The sequence below is a fragment of the Pinus tabuliformis genome, chromosome 4_1, assembly GCF_031772625.1.
Source record: "Pinus tabuliformis cultivar Carrire ecotype Pingquan chromosome 4_1, CPIR1, whole genome shotgun sequence".
NCBI lineage: Eukaryota > Viridiplantae > Streptophyta > Pinopsida > Pinales > Pinaceae > Pinus > Pinus tabuliformis.
Genome location: NC_142303.1, coordinates 239,855,934 through 239,874,086, shown reverse-complemented (window position 1 = coordinate 239,874,086; position 18,153 = coordinate 239,855,934).

The following is an 18,153-nucleotide window of genomic DNA, read 5'->3' as shown; positions in this document are numbered from 1 at the left end:
TTTACCTCAAACTCTAAGTGCTATGCCTCAGGACTACCTAAAGCTTTTGCCTAGGTTCAATGTGGAGGATGAAAACACTGCATAGAGACACATTGAAACCTTCTGTGCTTTTGCTAGGAATCTAAATTTAGAACAAATGGATGTGGTCCTGAGACTCTTTGTACAATCCCTTAATGGAGAAGCCAGAAAATGGTTTAAATCCCTACCTGATGCCTCCATCACAACCAAGGAGGAACTTGAAAACTAATTCACACAAAAGTGGGGTGAAAAGAGAAATCATGAGTATTTCCTCATAGAGTTCAATGCTATAAGGAAGAAGTCAGAAGAGGATATTTCATAATTCATAAAAAATTTCAATAAGCAATATAATAACCTACCTGGTGAGATAAAGCCTCCTTAAGCTACTGCTCATGTAGTATTCATGGGAGCCTTTGAATCTAACTTTGGTTTTACCCTAAGAGGAAGGAAGTCTCGCACTTTGGATCAACTTCAAGTTGATGCTCTTGTGGTAAAGAAAATTTCACCTTGGCAGGGAAGTCAAGAGGTAAGGATGAACCTACTGAGAATAAAAGGGGGAAAGAAGAAACATCCTCCTTTGTTCAAGCTAAAGAATCTCCGGATCTAAAGTGGGAAGACATGGATAAACTCATCAAGATTTTATCACATAAGGTGGTGAAGCTTGAGCTCGAGAACAAGAGTCTCCCAAAACAGAATTCTCAAGGTAACAACCGAGGTTATAACCCACAGTACAAAAGGCAACCATTGCAGATACTTCCAAGGGAAGGAAAGGACCAACTTGATCAGATCCATCATCCTCTATATTTAGAAGATGATCCTGATGAACAATCATCAGATATATATGAGATGTAGGGAAACTTGTATTCCTCTTTCTCTGAAGAAAAAAATCAATATATGGCTCACCAAAAGATGATTCATGATAGAGAAGCAACAAAAAATGAGGAGGACATAGGTGATTATTGTAAACTGTTTGTGGACTTCATACAAGAACAACTACAATGAAGGTATGATCTAAGATCTTCAAGAAATAGGTCGAGGGAACCAGAACAACAAGAGGGAACTTCTCCCCAAGATATTCCCCCAATGCCAGATAAAGGGAAAGGTAAGTTGAACCTAGAATCATCTAAGGTAAAAGTCTCCTCAAATAAGGAATGCAATAGCTCCGAGGAACACATAGAAAAGAAGGCACTTATTTTGCTAAAACTTGCCAGTGATAAGGAAAGAGAAGGAAAGCGAGGAGGTATAGAAAAAGCCCAACCTGCATTCAATCTTTAGAAGGAACTAGAAAAGTTAAAGATTCATGTTCCTCTTATTAAAATTCTAAAGCATCCCACTTATAAAGCTCAAGTACCTCAGTTCATGCTTCCATCCACCTTAGCACCGATCCATGACTATTTAAGCCTTCAAAAGAAGAAATACCAATGGTTTTTTTTGGGCCTCATGTTGAAGAACTTGACCCTTCCACTACACCCTTCTATGTGACCTTGGTAATCGATGACCTCCTATCATATAACTACATATTGGACTCTGGTGCCTCGCATAACCTCATGCCCTTAGTCGTGATGGAACAATGTTATGAAACTAGCTCAAGAAAAGATAGAAAAGATAGATCAACACCTTATAATTCAGCCTCTTCGAGGGGGCAACCTCCTTTACATTACATAAATGAACAATTCTTGGATGATTCAAATTACAAAACCTCCTTTCTATATATAGGAGTCTAAAGAGTCACAATATAACCTAGCTGACCTAACAATAATAATATAAAGCCACAAAAATAACAATAGAGGGATTCTATGGGGCACAGTAATAACAATATGGGGGCAATAGGGCCACAACAATATTAATAAGGGGTATAACTACAATAGTAATGGGGTAATCACTAATATTATAGGGACCCAACATGCCCCTCTCCTTCGAAAAGGTGTTTTCCTCAACGCTTGAGTAGTTCTGGATACTTCTGTATAAAATTCTCATCCTCCCATGTGGAATCTTCAACGGATACGTTCTTCCACTTGATAAGATACTCTGAAAGTGATCGATTTCGTAGCTGTCGAGTTCTTGTTTCTATGACTGCTTCTGGTTCCAATATAATTTTTCCTTCCTTGTCAAGTTCTGGCAATATCGTTTGAACTGGGAGCTTTTCGCCTATAACCTTCTTTAAACATGAAACATGGAAAACTGGGTGAAATCGAGAAGCTGCAGGAAGCTCTAATTTGTATGCCATAGTACCAATCTTTTACAACACCTTGTACGGACCATAATGCTTTGGTGATAATTTATTATCCTTCTTAGCTTTCTTGAGGGACATTCGCTTATATGGTTGTAGCCGTAGGAATACCCAATCACCTACATCAAGACTTCTTTCACTGCGATGTTGATCTGCGTGTTGTTTCATTCTATTCTGTGCCAACACGAGGTTATCCTTTAAGAGTTGGAGGACTTGTTGTTGATGTTCAATGTGATGTTCCACTGCCTGAACCTTAGAATTTTCTCTTAAATATGATGTGATGTATGGTGGTTGATACCCAAAAAGTGCCATAAATGGCGTCATTTTTGTTGCTGTATGGAAGGAAGTGTTATACGACCATTCAGCCAGAGGCAACCATTTGACCCATTGTGTCTGTTTATTAGATACAAAGCAACGAAGATATCCTTCCAAACATTTGTTTACTATCTCACTTTGCCCATTAGATTGAGGATGATAAGATGAGCTATGAGCTAATTGACTACCAAGACAAGAAAATAATTTTGTCCGGAAATTTCCAGTGAAAATGGGATCTCTGTCACTTACAATAATCTTTGGGTTTCCATGTAGCTTTTGAATTGTTTCCATAAATGCATTAGAAACTGTACTGGCTTTAAATGGATGTGATAATGCACAAAAGTGTGCATACTTAGTAAGTCTATCAACTACCACCATGATGACACACTTTCCCTCAGACTTGGGTAAACCTATGATAAAATCCATTGAAACCTCCTCCCAACGTTGGATTGGAATGGATAAAGGTTGTAATAGACCCGATGTCTTAATTGTTTCAACTTTATTTTGTTGGGAAACCAAACATTCCACCACAAACTTTTGAATATCTGATTTAAGGCCATCCCAAAAAAATTCCTTCTTAACCCTGTGGTAAGTTTTTAAAAACCCTGAGTGCCCTCCTAAGGGAGAAGTGTGCAATTCCATAAGAATCTTTTGTTTTAGCTGGGAATTCTTACAGAGGTATAATCGATCTTTGTACCATAACGAATCATTTTGCCATCGAAATGTATCAGACGTACTGGAATCTTGTTGTAACTTTCGAATAAGTGCCCACACTTCTTCGTCAATCTTCCATTCCTCCCTTGCTTCGTTTATCCAATCTGGTTGGATAATAGAAATGGTGCACAACAATGCTCCCACATCCTCATCCTTTCTTGAGAGTGCATCTGCCACCACATTTTGCTTCCCTTTTTTGTAGATGATTTCAAAATCATAACCCAACATCTTTGTGACCCACTTTGTTGCTCTTCAGAGGATAACCTTTGTTCTAAAAATTATTTAAGGCTCTGAAAAATATATACAAGAAACTATAGTCCGTCCCCTTTCTACACCTTCTGACGAAATTTCAATCCAATGCTCAGGGAAAAAGTTATGATAATTTTCCCCAGGTGTTATCGAGAAATCTAGTGTCTACGCAGAGCTGCTAGTCCCACTAAGGCTGGTAGCTACCTTAGAAACAAACAAACTAAAACTACTTTCATTTTCCTTTATGAGAAATAGATAAGAGGGGAATAAAGGAGACCAGCCTCTGTCTTGCGCTTGGTTCCTTGCTTGATTCCTCTCTCTTCTGATAGATCTTTGCCACTCGCTTCCTTGTCTACCCAGGTTCAAAGAGCACCTGTAGAATCAAAGCAACATAACACTATCCAAGAACATAGATCTATTATCATAAACAACATAGGACCAGATATATATTGGCCACACAAGTGCATATATCATCAATCATAAAAGAATGTGGAGGAAAACTTGAATAACTTTATTGATAATCAAGAAAAAGCAAAGAGGATTACAACCAATTGTTCTGACCCAGCATCATCCTCTCAGCAAGAAAGCCCTTCTTCACCTCATTAAAAGCTTAGATCACCCAACACTATGACATTGTACCAAGAAACCAGAAGCACTTCCTTATAAGATACAAAATTCTAGCCTCTGGATCTCTGGGATGAGGGATCCATATATAGATGTTTGCAAGGGGGGTGAGTCAGCTTTTGAGATTTGATTAGTGTCCTTTCTCTGATAGTTCTTGATTCCACTTGGAGATTGATGATCTCTTACTCATCCTTGGGCGAATGCAGAGAGGCAAGAGTCACAGGAGAAGTTTCTGGAAGATTCCATGATCCTCCACCTTGCAGATTGACCATGCAATTTGTCCACTCTCGCCCATCGCACCCCATAGAAGGGATTTTAAAGATGCATCACACCTCCTATGTGTATTTAGGTGGGATGCAGTGCACTTTGACCATGAAGCAGGTGAGATGGTCCAGTTTTGACCAATTCTGAGCAGTTTTTCATGGAGAACTTCTGGGAGAAGATGTAATCAGTTGACCTTGTTATTTTAGAGGTTGGAACAACATTTTTAGGGACTTAAGAGCCCTTGGTTTATGGACATTTATGATTGGGATTGCAGTGCCCAAAAATGTCTATAACAGTTGCCCCCTAAAGCATGAGGTCGTTAATCTGTTTTGATGTTGGTTGAAATGCTTTATCATGAGGATCTGAAGTTCTTTCAAGCTGGAAGGCGACATGTAATAAGATACAATACAATACATTATCTTTATAATACTTTCATGATCTAGCTGAGGCGAGAATTCCCATGCTCAACTTTATAAATTCATTTTCATTTACATAAGACAGATAATCGTCTAAGTGTAGACTGATGATTCTGGTAGAGCCATCATCCCTTAGGTTGGATGATTATCTGTGCAGTAATGATGTACATTTGATGTCTTTATTTTCTTGAATATATATCTCAGCCCAGATGGATGAAACTAGATCAAGGGTCTTCAATCTTGTTCGATCTTCACTCAAAGTACAAGTCGATCCATGTGAGAGATGTTCTAGAGTCGAACATGGAAAGACATCGCCTGATTACCAGCCAATGATGTAAGTTGTTAACAGGCACGAGAGGAATCACCGATAATGATGATGACCCTCAAGGTAGTACAGTACAATTCACGTGGTGTGAATAAGGGACTTGGTGTCGAACACCGCGCAAAATCTTTCAGTCGAAGGCCATTGATGTAAACCTGTCACCGGAAGTGAGAAACTTGCCATTGAGGCATGCAAGCTTCAAAGTACTGAAAGGGTTGTTCCTAGATCGACTTCTTGGATAATGAGCTGATGTCGACAAGAAGCGATCCGTCATAGGAGGGCCTTAGTGAATCCCACATCAATGAAACAAAATGGAGCAAATGATTTTAATGGAGGTGAAAATGATCTGGTGATATAAGGTTCAGGGTGGCGGTCATGAAAGAATGTAGCATGAATGTATTGCAGTGGGTGAGACAGATGAATTCTCTGAGTGACTTCTCCTGAACATATCGGTGACACTGACATGATGGATTGGTAGCATTAACCCAAAATATGGATGGTGTGACGGAACCATGGTGATGTGACCAGTGAATGGAACAACCCAACCCGACTCGGATGCGGATTGAAAGTGTCATGTTCAAGAGCGACTTGCTACCAATAAAGTTTCTTCAAGTTTTCTTCCCAATTTTTCCCCAGTCATTGCTGACCAGTACCTCTTTATTTTTGTTAAGGTTGAGGAGGATAACATATGCTTGTTCTATAATTTTCCCTTCGGGAAAACCCATCGCTATCTTTTAGCGAGCCTAGCGATAGTGAAACTCGTTCTTGTCTGTATGGACAAGTTTGTCGCTATTCGGTTTTAACAAGTTTAACGACAAGGATAACTTGGTCCTTTTCAATTTTAGAGAGTCTGAAAAAGGGACGTAAATAAAACTCCAATAATCCTTTTTCGTCATATAATCCATTGAGTCCGAAAAAGTATAAGACAATACAAAAGGGATGAATTTTCGGTACTTTTAACGAGCTGAACAAAACAAGCGCTCGATCTTTTTGTGTAATAATCCCTCAAGTCCAAAAAGCTTAAAATCTAAAGGAGGGATAGCACTTCCATCACTTTAACGAGCTGGAGAGGCCAATGGCTTGGCAATCTTTTCATATTTTACAAGTCAGTTGAAAAGAGCTTAAAGGAGACTTGTTTTTTGAGGAATGAGTGATAAATTCGGGTAGCAGCTGATTCCAGGTAAGGTTTGGAATTTTCCAATCACGATAGTGTCATGAGGATGGCTAATAGGATCACTCTTTGCAACTGTTCCTAAAAAAGGGTAAACAATCAAATGGAGGTGAATGATTGGCCAGTACAGAGTGGAGGTGATGATGAGAACACGACCAAGGCTTCAAAGGCTCATGATAATACATTCACGATGGTTATTTACCGGAAATTGGTTCATTTTTTAATGAGATTAAACTCTGGGGGAACATTTGCTCATTGCTTATGTTTATTTTTTAACGATCTTGAATTCTGCATTAAAACTACTCGATCCAGTCGTATAATAAGGATGTCTCGTATATAAACGACATCTTTTCAAAGCTTTGCCATGCATCCTTTCTTTATGCAAGTTAGGAAATGACCAATCCTACGAGTTTAAAGGGTTAGAGGACCTATATATTTAAAAAATATATGGTCGCTCTTTGCTTGCATGCCCCCAGGTATAGCGAAGTAGAGTTTCTAGGTTACCCCTCAATTTGTAGACAAAACATTTGTTTTATCGGGAAAGGCCTACCTTTTCCAGGTTACCCCTCAATTTGCAGACAAAACATTTGTTCTATCGAGAAAGGCCTACCTTAACAGAGGTATCTTATTCCGGTCTAATCCCATTTTCCAAAATGGACGGGTGTGTCAGCCAGTCATATATCCTCTGCGGAAACCTACCCTATACCCAAGGTTTTCCTGTTGAAACAAGCCGGGTACATGCCCCCTGGGTTTCAGTCATATCCTCCGAATCACTCGTGCTCATCAGGAGGACGGACTGGGGATTGGCGAGACATTCCTTGCATGAAAAGACCATTCATGGTTGGTATATGACTATTTGCTATGTGTGAATCGGGAATGAAAGCTGGTCTACAAGCTTGACCACTCTTCCTTCATGTGGAAAACACATTACTCTAAAGAGTGAGGAGACAGTGGCTCCCATGCAATAAATATAGTCTCGTCCAAGGAGTAGATTATAATCCAGGTGTCCTTGGACTATCATTACGTTCATGTGAACAATTTTCCCTCTCAATGTTATCGACGCATTGGGAAGGATCCCTAACAGTCGACTGGTTCCTTTGTCAAAGCCTATTATATTTCTCATCTCAGGCAAAAGTGATGGCGAACCAAGCGCTTCCCAAGCAGTTGAGGAAAAGATACTCACAGAAGCCCCTTCATCTATGATGGTACCGGCCATGACCATTCTATATATTTGAGCAATGATTCGAAATGGTACATGTCACATGAAATAAGTCGATCTTGCGGACAAGATAGACCTTCCTAGAATCTAAAGAAGACCAAACGACAGCAAACCAACCAGACACTATCTTTCTCTAAATATGCTTTGATAAACAAATAGCAAACAAGTGTTTTTAGGGCCTACCTTAGGTCCAATGCAAGCTTGTGGATGCCCTCGCTCCTTTGATCCAAGTGAGCTCCTTTTCGCGAATCTGCAAACACAAACAAGGCAAAAAAATTAAATAGCACCTGAAAAGCCAATTGCATAAAACATATTTAACATGAAAGTCAAGGAGTCCATGAAACAAATAACATAAGATACCTGTTGAGAAAAATGAGTTTGATTGTATTAATTCAAAAGAAGAAGAACTTTACAACCTTTGCCTTGACGTTGTACAAGCTCCTCCCAGGGTCCAGCAAGAAGTCTCCTCTACTTTGACAAGTTTCACTCACTCCCTAATGAAGCCAAAAAGATGTGTGATCTCTCCTCTTAAGCTCAACTAGGAAGTCTTGATTTCACCAGCATTTACCCTCAAAAATGTTCAGCTTCTAACCTCTCCAGCAACCAGCCCAATGCCTGTATTTATAGTGCAACGGAGGGAGGTTACTAGGTCCTCCTTCAAAGGGATAAAGCCCTCCTTCAAAGGGATAGCTCCTCTCATCAAGGGATTAGCTCCTTCTCTTTTGGGATGCATGAACCACCTCAGAGCGAACAATCCACGTCAAAATTCCTTCTATAAACATCTAGAATTAACCCAAAGTGAGTTTTTTAAGATTAAAATTGTGCCTTTTGACTTTCACAGGGGTACGCACCTACACCATTAGGGACAGAGCGGGCAGGTCCGCAGTTTTTGTACACAGAAGGTGCGGGACCGCAGGTGACCATGAGAGAAAGTGTGGAACCAGAGTTACATTGATTTTTAATGTCTTTCTCTCATTTCCAAAGCTTGATTTGAAGAACTAAGGTCTGAGACTTGCTTAGGAGGACAGTACAAGTGATGATAGACCCATACTGACTGCAAATAATCATGGTGACGATATTTTTGTGTAACAGATTGCCCCCTAAAGTACGAAGTCTATAGTAGATGAGGATTTCTTATCATTTAGGAAGAGTGAAGTACTTTATCATTTCGAGGATCATCTTGTGGAGAACCCGGTTGGAACCTGTAAAAACATTCAATGCAAAATATATATATGAGATCATATCATCGCTGAGGTAGGCATTCCCATGCTTAGATCAAAACTGTCTAGAAAAACTAACTACTGGTCTGATATAGGAATGATATTGTAAAACATCACAAGTATAGACTCATGTGGACAAAGTATGGACGCAACCATCTGTTTATGAATAGTCCATTATATAATGAATACAAAATTCCTCGTAGCCTGGATTGTGGAAACTAGATCCAGGGTCTTCATTTCTACTTTCCCGAAATAGTACGATTCTATCCATGCGAATGAATGTGTTGATGTCGAACATGGTAGAAACCACTTGATTACCAGTCAATGATGTAAACTGTTAACAAGTGTGAGAGAAACCACCAGTGATGTCAATGGCTCTCAAAGTATCCAGTACAATCCATGAGATGCGACTAAATGTGTTGATGTCGAACATGTCACGGAATCCTTTGATCGAAAGTTAATGATGTAAACTGTCGTCAAAGGAGAGAAACCTGGCATTGAGGCATGAAGACTTCAAGGTACTAACGATTCCTGGATCATCTTTCTAGATAATGAGTCGATGTCGATAGAAAGCGATCCGTCGTAGGCAAGGCCACAACACGAAATCATAGATCAAGTTGAAGAAATTTAGTTGCAAGGACTGACTCAGGGATGGTCAAGATGGATGATAGATATTTTGCAGATGAATGTATTATTGGCAGTGACCTCTTGAACACATAACGACATGACAGATGGCTTGGTGACAATTGACCCAAAGTTAATACCTAGAAACCGACTAAAGACTTTCAATGAGGTTTGATCAACTGTTAGGCAAAGGATTTCCAAATCCAGGTGAATGAAACTGTCGTGTTCAAGAGTGGTTACAAAGTATGACAAACAGGCTCATTTTTCTCTCTTTTCCCCCACCATTTTTGGCAAGTACCTCTTTATTTTTGACAAGCTTGAGGGGGATAACATTTGCTTGATTATAAGCTCATCCTTCGGATGAGTCCAACTTAGTTTAAATTCGAACCCTAAGAAGGAGTGGTTCGTTCCCATTTGTAATTGAACAGGTCCTTTACTGTGAAATTTTTACGAGTCCAGTATAGGAGAAACTCGGCGTTTTTCAATTTTAGAGAGTCTGAAAAAACTTAAGAAGACTCCAGGGTTGAACTTTTTCGTAAATTTGTGTCTCTAAAGCACGAAAAAGTATAAAATAATACTTGAGAGAACCGCTTGATCTTTTATGACCAAGGAGTACTTTTCGTCATTAGTGCCCTTGACCCGAAAAAGTAAAAAAGCGATCAATGACACATCGTTTTATAACCAATATCGAATTTGAAACGACAAAATCCGGCAATCTTTTCATGTTTTTACAGTCGGAAAAGAGCTGTAAGTGGACCGTCTTTTAATTCCGTTTTAATGAGTTTAAAAGAAACACTCGGCAATCTTTTCATGTTTTAGGAGTCATAAAAGAGCTTAAAGATGACTCTACATGTTTTTTCGTCGAAAATGATAGATTTCGCCTGAATAATCCTTTATTTTGCACAAGAACACAAACATTACTCATACTTGTTTGAAATGGATAAAAATGTCGCAAAATACCTTTTCAAAGTGAAACATAAACAAATTTGCAATTTATTTACTCAAAAAACTTATAAAAAGGGCCTTTGTCAGTTCATTTTTACCGTTTGAGTTTGGGTGAGAAAATAGTGCTTTTGCTCAGAAAGCTTCCCGTGAAGATTGCGGAAAATCCAACCGTCGGAATCGAACGCCATATTCTCTAGGTAATCCACATCATCCCACTCTTCATTTTTAACCGTTTAATTTTTTGTTTTAGTCCTTTATTTCAATTTTGGGAGGGTTTTTAGGTGCAAAACCCGCGTGCGAGGGCCCACAGGTTTACCATTGTGGGCCTGCGGACCCCGACTTTTTCTCCATTGGGAAAAAGCTTGGGGTCCACACCTTCCGTGTAGACAAAGTGCGGTCCCACACCCAACGTCTAACCTGGAGGGTGCAGTCCCCGCCGCAAGGGTTTTGAACCCAAAAATTCTCAAAAATGGACCACACAAAATATTTTCTAGCATTTTAATTTGTCTTTATACTTGATGCAGAGAGTACATCATGCTAGATTGGGGTGAATGAGAGCATGAGCACGTGGATGCCGCTGCATGGAATCATCAGCCTTCACTTGATGCTTTGAGGGCGTGCGGATTGTACAAATTCTGGGCCATTCCTGGCATGAGGGCTCAGGTGGATTTCTTGCAGTGGCTGGTTGACAGATGGAGCATACAGGACCAGTGCTTCTTCATTGGCGGCCATCAGCTCGAAATCGAGCCGACAGACATATATTTCTTGACTGGTTTGCCTAAGAGAGGCGAAGACTTGACTCTGCACGGGACTAGGCCAGGTGGTCAGTCTGTCGATAGCCTCCGGCTAGAGTACTGCAACAGCCACGCTAGAGACAAAGGGATAGACATAAAGACGATATCTCGTCCTGAGCTCATGGTGATTGCATTCACTGTCACATGACTTTGCGGAGCTGCCGCATTACATATCACCACCGGATACCAGATGCGTATGGTAGTTGATTGCTTTCGAGGCACTATCTTCAACTGGTGCGATGCCGTGTTGGCCAATGTGAAAAGCCAACTGACCAGGGCCAAGAACGGATGACTAAAGACCTTTGGTTATGGGGCTTTAGTCGTGAGTTTTGGCCTGGAGAGGGTTCCTATGCTGATCCCACAGCACCTTACTATTGGAGCTGGGCTTCCTCGAGAGCCCAAACTGATGCGATGGGTCGCAGTCATGGCTCGTCACCCGAACAAGAGGACAGAGGTTGCTCGATTCAAACTTGAGTATTTCCAATGGCTGGAAAACCAGGTCTTTTCCATTCAGGACTTCCCTTACACTAGGATAGATTTTCGTGGTGACCCAGACATGGTTCTTCCACCAGGAGAGCAGTGGGACGAGTCAGGTAAAATCCTTTTCAACATTTTTCCTGTTTTAATTTTTGTTATTTTTTTCATCGTCTCAAAACTAATAGTAAAAATTTCAAATGCAGATGTGGGTCCACAGTGACCAGCCACTCTCCGGCCTTACGAGAGGAGGCAACCAGTTGCACCCGCGCCAGCCCCACAGGACGAATCAACAGAGGTTTTGGCCGAGTTGGAGGGTCATCTTGAGTGCTTGACAGGAGATATTCCTGAGACCACTATAGACGACATTCCTCGTCGACTTCAACGCTATGTGATTGGAGTCCCGGGATCTTTTAGGAGGTTCCTTTGCAAGGTGGCCCGTGTAGTGGTTTCTTATAGAGATCATCACCAGTGATAGGATGATCACCTATTGTGGGCACATATGACATTTTTGTTTTTTGTACTTATCATTTTTGATGATCATAAGGTGTTTTTTCAACCTATGATCGAGGACGATGTATTTTTTGACACACTCCTATATATATATATATATATATATATATATATATATATATATATCACTATTACCGGCTTATCTTGTAAATCATGTTATGGAATGGTTTTAAATTTACATGTATGATTATTGAAAATGTCTATTTAACATTCGAGAAGCAATTGTATCTGCTAATGTATTTAAAGACCTTGGAATTTGCTGATATTCAATATAATCAAATTCACGTTCCAAGAGATGCACTCTCAAAAATAATCTTAATAACACTGGATTTCTAATGGCATACACTCTATTAAGCTGTAATACAACGAGTTCAGAATCTAACCTCACTATCAAACTCTGAATCCCAAATGAAATAGATTCAGATAATAACTCAATCATTGCACTATACTCGGCAATGTTGTTCGTTGTTTGACCGAGGCTTACCCCATGCATAGATACTAACTCGTCAGAGGGTGAATAGATAACCCAAGCTGCGGAAGAGAAGTTCTGTGTATTACGACAAGCACCATCAGCGAAACCAATGTATGTTTGGAGAGGCATCGACATCTGCAATATCAAGAGTAAAACCAAGATAAACAGGAATAATGACGAAAAAACACTCTCTAAGCTAAGCACACTGTTTAAACTAAAACACACCAGCTAGAAAGAGAAAACTATCCTAACTAAATCTCCATACCCATTCTTTTAAGCATAATACCTCTTCAAATAAAGGCCATTTCTGGGTTTACCCAAAGAGTACCCATCAAAGTCTACCAATTCATAAGCCCCTTTGGCTAGCTTTCGCTTGACAACATAGGGACCATGCCACATAGGAACGAATTTTCTAGCGCCTAATTTATCATTAGCTTGATCATAAACTAAGACTAGATCTCCTTCCGAAAAATTTCCATGGGTCACATTTCGATCATACATAGCTTTCATGTGTTTTGCATGAGTCTCGATTGCCAATGCAACATCACGTCGATTCTCATCTAATTGAGCCAAGTATAACAAACACTTTTCCTCTTAGGAAGTGGCTGGAAGTAACTCGATGGCCATTTACAGTGACGGGATTTCGCATTCAATGGGTAACACGGATTCCAAACCATAGGCTAGTTGGAAAGGAGTGAACCCTGTTGATGTTTTTACTGAAGTTCGGTATGCCCAAAGTGCTGAAAATAGCATGTTGTGCCAATTCGACCGATGAATCCCAATGATTCGTCGGATCATGATAACTAAAACTTTGTTGATGGACTCAACCAGACCATTCGCTTGTGGATAAAAAGGGGTTGAACTATCGTGACGTAAACCAAGCTGGCCTGTAAGTTCGGTCATCATAACGTTTCGAAAATGACGCCCATGATCAGTGATTATTGCTAAGTGGCCAAACCTAGCAATTATATGAATGAACACGAAAATTGCAGCTGTCTTTCCGTCTGCCTCGAATGTAGGCATCGCCTCGGCCCACTTAGTAAAATAATCTACCGCAAGGATGATATATGCATGCCCCCCGGCCGAGTGAGGGTTACATGTAATAAAATCGATACTCCATTTGGCAAAAGGACCAACGACAATTATAGGGTGGAGAGGAGCAGGTGGAGCGTGCATCTTACGATCAAAAATCTCGCAGTTGTGGCATTTTCGGACCACCGTAATACAATCTTTAAATAAAGACGGCCAAAAGTAGCCAGCATGCAATATCTTTTGGGCTGTGACAAACCCAGACATATGACCGCCACACGCTCTAGAGTGACAGTCATTTAGAACCCTTTCAGCTTCCTCGTAAGTTAAGCAACGTCGAAAAACAGAATCTGCCCCACGGCGATAAAGAGTATCTCCAATAATCCTGAATTGTTGGGACTGGAATCAAATTTTTCGACGTTCTGACCTTGAAATTTTTGGCTGAAAGGATTAGGTCTAGAGATAAACGATGATATCCCATACCATGGATCTAAAGTGCTGATTAGAAACAAGGATTCGTCCGCAATAGGCTCCTCTGCCACAATTTCCGTGTCAGCACGTGGGGAGTCACACATTAACTCCGCAAAAACTAAAGATTTCTTAGACTTGGATTTCTCAAATTCCAAGTTGAACTCTTGTAGGATAACGATCCATTTAGAGTACTTGCACCCTAGCAATTTCTTGGTCAAAATGTAGATCATAGGGTTGCAATCTGAAATTACTGTAGTTTTACGTAGTAGAATGTAGTGACGAAAACGTTAGACAGCTTGAACGGCTACCAATGCCAATTTCTCCACATGTGAGTATTTTAGCTCAGTTGGATTTAAAGTTTGACTCAGGTAATATATCACAAGTTCAGTTCCTGATTCATCTTCTTGAACAAAGACCATTCCAATGGTGGAATGAGAAGCGGCGAGATACAAGAAGTAATCCTGGTTGTAGTTGGGAGGATGCAACAACGGTGCAAGGGTCAACGCGTGTTTGAGTGCATCAAAAGATTTCTGAGCTATCTCGTCCCAATAGAATGGAGTATTCTGTTTCAACAACCGGGTAAAACCCTTTGTAACCTCGGCGTAGTTAGGAATGAATCGTCGTAAAAAGTTTGCTTTCCCCTGCAAACTTTGGAGTTGGCGAAGACTCGAAAGAAGAGGCAGTTTGATGATAGCTTCGACCTTTGAGGGATCAACGCGAATGCCGGCTTTCGAAACTACAAACCCTAGCAATCGACCCATTTCTATACAGAAGACACATTTGTGTGGGTTCAACCGAATACGATAATGCTTACACCTCATAAAGATTGCTCGTAAATGGATGAGGTGATCAGCTCGATGTAATGAATGAGCATGCAAGTCATCGAGATAAGGTTGCACAATGTGCTCGATGTCATGAAACGCATAAGACATCGCCCTTTGAAAAGTTGCTCTAGCATTCTTAAGCCCAAAAGGTAATTTGAAATAAGCAAATGTCCCCCATGGACAAATGAATGCTGTTTTTGGTTGATCGGCAGGTAGAATGTTGATTTGATTGTATCCGGAAAAACCATCCATAAAGGAGAATATTTCGCTGCCGGCACAATCATCAATGATTTGATCGATATAGGGAGTTGGGTAATTGTCCTTTGGATAGGCTCAATTAATGTCCCTATAATCGATGCATATTCTTATTGTTCCCTATTTTTTGTTAACTAGAACAATATTCGATACCCAATCCGTTAACGGGATCGGATAAATGAAACCTGCTTTCAACAGTTTTTCAACTTCTGCTTTAATTGCAGCAACTTTTCGTGGGTGAATCTGACGCAAGTGTTGCTGAATGGGTTTAGCATCTGGGTAAGTCTTGATTTCATGAACAAAAATCGCGAGATCAATTCCTGGAATTTCCTCGTAGGACCAGGCAAACACGTCGCGGAATTATTGAAATAGGGCCTTATATAATTGAATTTCGTCATTTGTACACGAGGCACCTATATGAATGTTCTCAACAATTCCGGGCTTAACCGAAATGTCAATAGGAATAGTTCGAGAGATGTTTCCCAAATTTAACTCTGAATCGGGATGTTTCATTGGATTCTGAGGTTCCTTGACATATTCAGTTGTAAAAATTGATAAGAAATCATTTTCAAAACGATCATCCTCAGGTAAAAACGAAGATCTGTGATGGAGATCTTCCCATGGTAAATCATCTACACATAGGATTTCACGAATTTTCTCATCAGAGTGAACAAGTTCAGAAAACATAGTTAAATCTGAGGTTGATGTGAAAAGTGATTCCTCACAGACCACATTCATTAAGTCATTTTCGGTTGAACATGGGTCGGCAAAAGACTGCACAGCTTCATAGGCAATTTCATATGGACTCAAAGGCATGGAATTACCAAATGAGTCTATCTCAGATTCAGAAGGGATGATCCAAGGATCATCATAAATAATGGTGTCTGATGTAATCATATGAATGGTTGCAAATGAATATGATGTGTTGATTGGAGGAAAAGGAAAAGTTCCGAGTAAACCATCATCTTTAACTAATCCTACTCCAACATCCTTATATGGGATAGTCGTTTTACCAACATGCTGAATACTCTCCGAAGAGGCTGGGTCGGATGAAAAGTAAGCCAGCTGGTCTATTGTTACAATCTTTCCATTATGTGGAAACTTTATTACTCAAAAGACCGATGAAACGATCGCTGTCATAGCGTAAGACCAACTGCGACCCAAGAGAAGGTTGTAATCTAGAGGGGCATCAACCACCTCCACATCTAGACTAACAGTTTTTCCTTCAACCCCTATAGGCAAATCCTATAGAATGCCAAAAGGATGAAACCCATGGCCATCAAAGGCCTTTAGAATTTTCGGGGATTGATTTAGCGAAGGAGAACCAAGCGATCTCCAACACTGTATCGAAATAATACACATTGAGGCTCCCTCATCAATTACAGTCCGATGAATAGGCCTGTTTTTTACTATCACTGGAATTTGGAAAGCCATTTGATGAGACAAACGTGGTGTACTATTTTCTAGATCGAAAATTATTAGGTTCGGGTCCTGAACATCAACAGCTCCTATAGCCGACAAAAGTAATTTACGTTGTGCTGGGCATGATTGCAGCACTTCCAAAGCTGACATTGCTGAGGGTGAAACAACTAAATCCTCAACAATGTTATAATTCTGAGCCACTCTCCCATTTGGATTGAAAGCTGACTTTCGAAGTATACCCTTGGCAGGCAGTTTGATTACCAAGTCTGGATTAGGTTTCTCAATCTGTAGTGGATCGGAACCGGGAGCTGAGGTTGATGGATTAGAATGAGAAGATTCTGCTTCTTTACCATCAACAGGACTCTTACTACCATAATCTTGTGATCGAGTCGCAATCCTAACATGGGACATCATCAGTATGGGTTCTTTGTTGGCACTCGAGGATGAACCTATCATCTTACTGTCTTGAGCCGAAAAAGGATCCTTCAAAACAGTAGGAGTTTGGGAACCTTTAACAATCTTCGCAACCTCTGCACGATGAGGGCAGTCTCTTGTAAAATGTTCATCATCACAAATGAGACAAGGATAACGAGGTTTATGCTTTTCATCATTGGATTCCGCCTTTTCAGGTTTCTCCTTTGAACTTTTATCTGTTTTATTCTTCTTCTTTCCTTTCTTCTTCCCACCGGATTTTGATTTGGCTGTAGATGACTCTACAACATGAATATCAGCGGAAATCTCTACAGAAGAATCTCCTGTTGGGGAATCAGGCAAGGTTATAATGGGAGAATAATTCTTGGAAGACTTCTTCTTACTTTTAGTGTTAATCGTGCCAATCATACCATCGGCGGCATGAGATCTCGAAGGAGCTGCAGCGATTTGATTTTGCTTGGGAAGATCGGGGATTTTTTCGTGTAACGTACCCGACTGAGTATAGACCAAGTCAAGGTACTGTGCTTGAGCAATGACTTTCTCCTCAGTAACAACTCCGGCTTTAACAACATCTTCAGTGATCTTTGGCAACAAAGATTTTACAAACGACTCAGCCAAGATTTGATCCGGAATAAATACCTTCACTAAACGACGTCGACGTCTCCACTCATGAATATGATCTGAAATGTAAGTGGATGTTGATTGTTTTAGCGAAGTTAACAATTCCGTGCCATTGTCATATCGGACTGGAAACTGAAAATGAGTTAAAAACGAGGTAGCTAACTGACTAAAATTATAAAAAGTGCCTCGTGGTAACTCAATGTACCACTTGGCCACGAGACCAATTAGAGTGCGCTGGAAAAGTCTAAGATGGATTGAATCATCTGTAATGGAGTTAGACGCACACCAGAGGTGGTAAGTCATCACATGGTTCGACGGGTCCTCTCCTGATTTACCTTCGAACTTGGGAATGTCACTGGGCAACTTATTCGGCATTGGCAGCCAAAACGGAAGATAATTAATGGGATCATTCGTTAGGCGCGACAAGTTAGGTAAGTCCAAAGTTGCGATAAATGGTAACTGTCGATTAGGGTCCCTAAAACTCTGGGTCATGAGACCCGCCCCAGGAGGAGGAT